At 36.2% G+C, this 7,988-nt stretch overlaps 1 pseudogene; it reads left to right on the forward strand.

Moving 5' to 3' along the window:
* The first annotated feature begins 5,991 nt into the window (after positions 1 to 5,991).
* LOC140628558 (thioredoxin-like protein 4A pseudogene) lies at positions 5,992 to 6,367 on the forward strand (annotated as a pseudogene).
* The last annotated feature ends 1,621 nt before the right edge of the window (positions 6,368 to 7,988 follow it).

The following is a 7,988-nucleotide window of genomic DNA, read 5'->3' on the forward strand; positions in this document are numbered from 1 at the left end:
CACTCTGGAAAACTGTGTGGAGGTTCCTCAAACAGTTAAAAATAGACCTGCCCTACGACCCAGCAATTGCACTGTTGGGGATTTACCCCAAAGATACAAATGCAATGAAACGCCGGGACACCTGCACCCCGATGTTTCTAGCAGCAATGGCCACTATAGCCAAACTGTGGAAGGAGCCTCGGTGTCCAACGAAAGATGAATGGATAAAGAAGATGTGGTTTATGTATACAATGGAATATTACTCAGCTATTAGAAATGACAAATACCCACCATTTGCTTCAACGTGGATGGAACTGGAGGGTATTATGCTGAGTGAAGTAAGTCAGTCGGAGAAGGACAAACATTATATGTTCTCATTCATTTGGGGAATATAAATAATAGTGAAAGGGAAAATAAGGGAAGGGGGAAGAAATGTGTGGGAAATATCAGAAAGGGAGACAGAACGTAAAGACTGCTAACTCTGGGAAACGAACTAGGGGTGGTAGAAGGGGAGGAGGGCGGGGGGTGGGAGTGAATGGGTGACGGGCACTGGGTGTTATTCTGTATGTTAGTAAATTGAACACCAATAAAAAAAAAAAAAAAGTTTACCCATAAAAAAAAAAAAAAAAAAAAAGATTCTCTCTCTTTATCTAATTTTGGCTTTTATAATTATTATGTGTCTTGGTGTGGACCTTTTTGGGTTCGTCTTGTTTGAGGTTCTCTGTACTTCCTGGGCTTGGATGTCTGTGAATTATTGGTGATTTTGAAAAGAGGTCCCATATCTTCATTTTGCACTAGACCCAGAAAATTATATAGTTGATTCTCTCTTCAGGTTGTGGCAATATCTCACTACTCTCTAGAGGAGATGTTTACATATTGTTAATGAAAATAGTAAAAACGATAATCTTATCTATCAATTTTCTACTGAGAAATTCTAAGTATTCAAGATATTGCATTTTTTCCTTTTCCACCACATTTTCTGATACACTAAAGCGATACGAACATACTTGAATCTAGATAAGGAAATAAAACATAACTGATATGCCAAAGATATGGGCTAAATTAATACTGAGGTTGGAAGTAGAACCAAGAGGTTTTGACTCCTGCCTTCAAGCATCATTAATCCCTGAAGTGTCTGGATGCTATGGATTTTAGAGCATAACCAACCAACAGCAATACACAGAATACTTGTTTCACTTTCTTTCTCTCAGAAAATATATGGGCCTCAGTAAAATACACATTGAGAGCTCTAGGTAGGGAGGAGGGAATAAACTTAAGCCATGACCTGTAGAAATGGAAATATCTTTGGAGCAACCAAAGAGAGTCCTAATGGAGGGTCTATGCAGCCACCAGGAATCCAAGCCTAATGTGATTCAGGTCTGTGGGAATCATATGGGATATCTTTGCTGGGCACTTCTTAATATGAATATCAGGCAATTATCTTTAGTATTTCCTTTTTTATGCTCTAAAGTATTGATTTTTTTAAAAAAAAATCTGTTAAACACATCTTTTGATTCTGCATGTTTATACAAAAGGAACTACCAGAAGCAGTTCTTTTGTTATTTTCTGTACTTCAGCATCTCTGGCATGAAGGACAAGTATTGTGAGTTGGCTTGGCAACCAGAGACCTGTGTGTTTTTCCTTCCAGAATTTCAACACTGGATATGTAGTCAATGAGCTTTCTTCTAATAACCTATTAATAAGGAAAGTTTTTTTGGGGGGGGGTCAATGTCAGCAAAATGGCAGCATATGCATTACTAATGCTTGTCAAACTCATTCTCACAAGAAACATCAATTGGAGCAATTATCCACACTCAAAAATACCTTCACAAAATCAAATAATTCCATGCAAGGGATTATAGCACCTGGGAAAGTACAGAAATTAGAAAAGTTATATTGAGAAGGGTAGAAAAGATAGGTTCAAATAATAAGTAAGGAGATTGAATCAATAATCAAAAACCTCCCAAGAAAAAAAACCCAGGACCAATTATTTCACTGGTGAATTCCACCAAACATTTAAAGAAGAACTAACACTAATCCTTCTCAAACTCTACTGAAAATGAATACTCCCAAATTCATTTTATGAGGCCATGTTCCCCTGGTACCAAAGCCAGATAAAGACACTATCAGAAAAGAAAACCAAAGGCCAATATCTCTGATTAATATAGATGCAAATTTCTCATAAAAAATACTAGCAAATTGGGGCACATGGCTGGCTCAGTCAGTGGAGTGTGTGACTCTTGATCTTGGGTTTATGAGTTTGAGCCCGATGTTGGGTGTAGAGGTTACTTAAAAATAAAATCTGAAAAAAGAACTTTAGCAAACTGAGTTCAAGAACACATTAAAATGATCATATGCCATTATCAGGTGGAATTTATTCTTGGGATGCAAGGATGATTCAGCATATGCAAATCAACACTTAAAAAAGAATGGTGGATAAAAATCACGTGGTCATCTCACTAGGTGCAGGAAAATAATTTGACCAAATTTAATATCCTTTCATGATAAAAAAAAAAACTCTCAAAAAATTGGGTAGAGAAAGAACATACATTAACATAATAAAGGCCATATATCTAAAACCCACAGCTAACTCATACTTCACAGTGAAAGGTTGAAAGCTTGCTTATTAGTATCAGGAGCAGGACAAGAGTATCCACTCACCATTCTATCCAACATAGTATTGGAACCCTTACCTAAAGCAATTAGGCAAGAAAAAGAAATAAAAGACATCCAAATCAGCAAGGAATAAGTAAAATTTTCTTTGTTTGGAGATTATACAATTTTATATATATAAAATACTTAAAGACTCTACTAAAAAACTTTTACAACTAATAAATTCAGTAGAGTTGCAGTATACAAAACTCAACATATAAAAACCAATTGTGGTTTATACACTAACAACGACCTATCTGAAAAAGAAAGAAAATAATCCCATTTATAAAAGTATCAGAAACAGTAAAATACTTCAGAATAAACTTAACCTAGGAGGTAAAATTCCGTACTCTGATGATTACTAGACATTGATGGAATCAAATGAAGAAGATACAAATGAATGAAAGATATCTCAAGTTCATGGATTGGAAGCTTATAGATTAGAAGAATTTAGAAATGTCTGTACTACCCAAAACCATCTAAATGTTTAATGTTATCTCTATCAAAATTCCAATGGCATTTTTCACAGAAATAGAAAAAAAGCCTAAAATTTGTGTGGAGTCACAAAAGACGCCAGATAGCCAAAACAGTCCTGAAGAAGAACTAGGTGAAGGTATTACGTGTTCAGATTTCAAACTATACTACAAAGCTATAATAATAGAAATAATATGGTACTGGCATAAAGACAGACATATAGACCAGTGGCACTGAATTGGGGACTCAGAATTAAACTCATACATATACAGCCAACTAATTATTAACAAGAGAGCCAAGAATACTCAATGGGGAAAGGAGGGAAAACTGGATAACCACATGCAAAAGAATGAAATTGAAGCCCTGTTTTACAATCTCACTAAAATAACCTCAGAGGGATTAAAGGCAGGTCTCAGATGTGAGACTAGCAACAATAAAATTACTAGAAGAAATCTCTTTGACATTCGTTTCAGCAATAACTTTTTTTGGATATTACACCAAAAGCACAAGCAGGAAAGACAACAATAGATAAGTAAGACTGCTTTAATTTTTTTAAATAAATTTATTTTTTCTTGGTGTTCAATTTGCCAACATACAGAATAACACCCAGTGCTCATCCCATCAAGTGCCCCCTCAGTGCCCATCACCCAGTCACCCCCACCCCCTCCCCACCTCCCTTTCTACCACCCCTAGTTCATTTCCCAGAGTTAAGAGTCTCTCATGTTCTTTCTCCATTTCTGATATTTCCCACTCATTTTTTCTCCTTTCCCTTTTATTCCCTTTCACTATTTTTTATATTCCCCAAATGAATAAGACCATATAATGTTTGTCCTTTTCCTATTGACTTATTTCACTCGGCATAATACCCTCCAGTTCCATCCACGTCGAAGCAAATGGTGGATATTTGTCGTTTCTAATGGCTGAGTAATATTCCATTGTATACATAGACCACAGCTTCTTTATCCATTCATCTTTCGATGGACACTGAGGCTCCTTCCACAGTTTGGCTATTGTGGACATTGCTGCTATAAACATCAGGGTGCAGGTGTCCCAGCGTTTCACTGCATCTGTATCTTTGGGGTAAATCCCCAGCAGTGCAATTTCTGGGTCGTAGGGCAGATCTATTTTTAACTCTTTAAGGGACCTCCACACAGTTTTCCAGAGTGGCTGCACCAGTTCACATTCCCACCAACACTGCAAGAGGGTTCCCCTTTCTCCACATCTTCTCCAACATTAGTTGTTTCCTGTCTTGTTAGTTTTCCCCATTCTTACTAGTGTGAGGTGGTATCTCATTGTGGTTTTGATTTGTATTTCCCTGATGGCCAGTGATGCGGAGCATTTACTCATGTGCTTGTTGGCCATGTCTATGTCTTCCTCTGTGAGATTTCTGTTCACGTCTTTTGCCCATTTCATGATTGGATTGTTTCTTTGCTGTTGAGTTTAATAAGTTCTTTATAGATCTTGGATACTAGCCCTTTCTCTGATAGGTCATTTGCAAATATCTTCTCCCATTCTGTACGTTGTCTTTTAGTTTTGTTGACTGTATCTTTTGCTGTGCAGAAGCTTCTTATCTTGATGAAGTCCCAATAATTCATTTTTGCTTTTGTTTCTCTTGCCTTCATGGATGTATCTTGCAAGAAGTTGCTGTGGCCAAGTTCAAAAAAGGAGTTGCCTGTGTTCTCCTCTAGGATTTTGTTGGATTCTTGTCTCACATTTAGATGTTTCATCCATTTTGAGTTTGTCTTTGTGTATGGTGAAAGAGAGTGGTCTAGTTTCATTCTTCTGCATGTAGATGTCTAATTTTCCCAGCACCATTTATTGAAGAGACTGTCCTTTTTCCAATGGATAGTCTTTCCTCCTTTGTCAAATATTAGTTGACCATAAAGTTGAGGGTCCACTTCTGGGTTCTCTATTCTGTTCCATTGATCTATGTGTCTGTTTTTGTGCCAGTACCACCCTGTCTTGATGACCGCAGCTTTGTAGTACAACCTGAAATCTGGCATTGTGATGGCTCCTGCCTCTGGTTTCCTTTTACAATATTCCCCTGGCTATTTGGGGTCTTTTCTGACTCCACACAGATCTTAAGATAATTTGTTCCAACTCTCTGAAGAAAGTCCATGGTATTTTGATAGGGGTTGCATTAAACGTGTAAATTGCCCTGGGTAACCTTGACATTTTCACAATATTAATTCTTTAAATTAAAGAACTTTTGCACAGCATAAGTAACAATCAACAGAGTGAGAAAGCAACTTATGAAATGAGAGAGGATATTTGCAAATCATATATCTCTTTAAGGGTCAGTATCCAAAATATATAAGGAACTCATATGACTCAATAGTAAAAATCCAAACAATCCAATTAAATAAATTGGCAGAGGGCTTGAATAGACATTTTTCCAAAGAAGACATACAAATGACCAATAGGTACATGAAAAGATGTTCTGCATCATTAATCATTAGGAAAATGCAAATCAAACCACAAGAAGCTATTCCTTCACAACTGTTAGAATGGCTATTATCAAAAAGTCAAGAGACAGCAAGCGTTGGTGAGGACGTAGACAAAGGGAGCCCTGTGCATTATTGGTGGAGATGTAAATTGGTGCAGCTGCTGTGGAAAATAGTATGAAGGCTCCTCGAAAATTCAAAAATTGAAAATCTACCATACAATCCAGCTATTCCACACCTGGGCATATACATAAAGGATATAGAATCATTATCTTGAAGTGAGGTCTATACTCACATGTTTGTTGCTGCATTATCCACAATAGCTAAGATGTACACAACCTAAATGTCCACTGGTGGATAAATGGATAAAGAAAGTGTGGTACATATATACAATGAAATATTACTCAGCCATAAAAAAGAAGGAAATCCTGCCTTTTGCAACATGCTCCCGCACCTGCACAACAGCTGGTCAGTGGATCAGGCCATACTTTCAGAGGAGGACCTCATGGTGGTCATCTGCTTTGGACACGACTGGGACCCCATGTGTATGAAGATGGATGAGGTGCTGTACAGCATGGCCGAGAATGAACAAGCACATCATGATTGACCTGGATACTGGTAACAACAACAAGATCAACTGGGCCACGGAAGACAAACAGGAAATGATAAACGCCATCGAGACTGTGTACTGGGGCACCTGGAAAAGTCATGGTCTGGTCGTGTCTCCAAAGGACTACTTCACGAAGTACAATACTGAGCTCAGCCCAATTTCCATGCACAGAAGTGGTGCAAAATCGTTTTCATGTGGAAATGTTTGAAACTATTTAAAGCCTTAGAGAAAGTATTTGGCACTTGATGGGATGAGCACTGAGTGTTATACTATATGTTGGCAAATTGAATTTAAATTTAAAAAAAAAGAAAAAAAAGAAAAAGAAAGCATTTGGAAGAGATCAAGTCTCAAGGACATGGAGGGTCTTTGCAGTAAGGGTTGCATGGCATCAACTCTCTGCCTGCCTGGCCATTGTATTTCTATATTAGCAAATGTCTGTAAATATCTAGCTGACATAAATAAAATACGCAGGGATGGAGAAAAAAAGATAGACATTCATGGCTTATACTAAGTGAAATAATTCAGATGGAGAATACTATATATTCTTACTTCTATGTGGAAACTAGAAAACCCCACTCCTAGAAATAGAGATTAGAATGCTGGTTTCCAGAGGCTGGAGGAGTTGTGGGAAGGGGATATGTTGGACAAAGAGTACAAACTTTCATCTATGAGATGAGTAAGTTCTGGGAAATTTAATGTACAGCATGGTGACTATAATTAACAATACTATATTACATACTTGAAGGTTTTTAAGAGAGTAAATCTTAAATGTTGTGACAACAATAACAAAAACATTATTATGTGAGGGCATAGAGGTGTTAGCTTACCTTATTGTAGTGATTATTTTGCAATATATGTGTATCAGATCATCATGTTATAAACCTTAAACAAATGTCAATAATATCTCAGTGAAGCTGAGGAAATTCTTTAATTAATGAAACTATTTCAAAAGATTTACAAAAAACAAGTTTTCACTTAAATTTAACATTAATGGCTGAAATATGGCCCTAGAAATAGTTATTGACTAAGAGAATATCTCTTCAGGTTTCTCTTCATTTTAAATTTAATACTTTTCTTTGAACATTGTGCATTAGGCTCATTCACATTAAAAAAAATAGACATGGTGTTAAAAATCCAAGCCAATAAGATATGAAATTAAAGGCAAATTAATTCAAGAGAAAAATTTAAAAATGTATTTGTTGTTGCATTTTAAGGTTTTGTATTATAAATTGTTTTGATTTGTATCATCAGAGATTTCTAGAAATAACTGTTTCAAACACCAGACTCCAGATGGATGGATTTAAGCTGTTGCCTTCTAAAGATAGAAAACTTTCTGTTAAATCAAATTTATGATGTCAAAATTATAGAACTAAGTCAATGATTTGTTCAAAAATACTTATGAATAGTCACTAATACTTTTAATATTCCTGTCAATAGACAGTAACAATTTTAATTCTTGAAATCCATTTACATTGATTTTGTGATTATTGGCCATATTCTCCAGATTTTGAATTTACTTTCTATCTCTAATATTGTCTTCTTCTGGTCATAGGTTGAGTTAGTGATTAAAGAAAAGAAAATCTATTCCCTCAGTCTGACTTTGGCCCTGTTAGATTGTCATTCTCTCTGACATGGCAAAGAAAGCTCAGCTGACAGTTTTTATGACAAGAACAGCATTCTCTCATATGTATTCTAGTACCCTACTTCAAAGCAAACTTTCATTTCAACAGTCTCAGTAGAATAACACATTTGTCTTTTATTTGTCTCAATACTGAGTCAAGGAAGCTTTCTATACCAGCAGTTTTCCCAAAGAAGGGGAAAAAATTCAA

Source organism: Canis lupus, chromosome X, assembly GCF_048164855.1.
Source record: "Canis lupus baileyi chromosome X, mCanLup2.hap1, whole genome shotgun sequence".
Classification (NCBI taxonomy): Eukaryota; Metazoa; Chordata; class Mammalia; order Carnivora; family Canidae; genus Canis; species Canis lupus.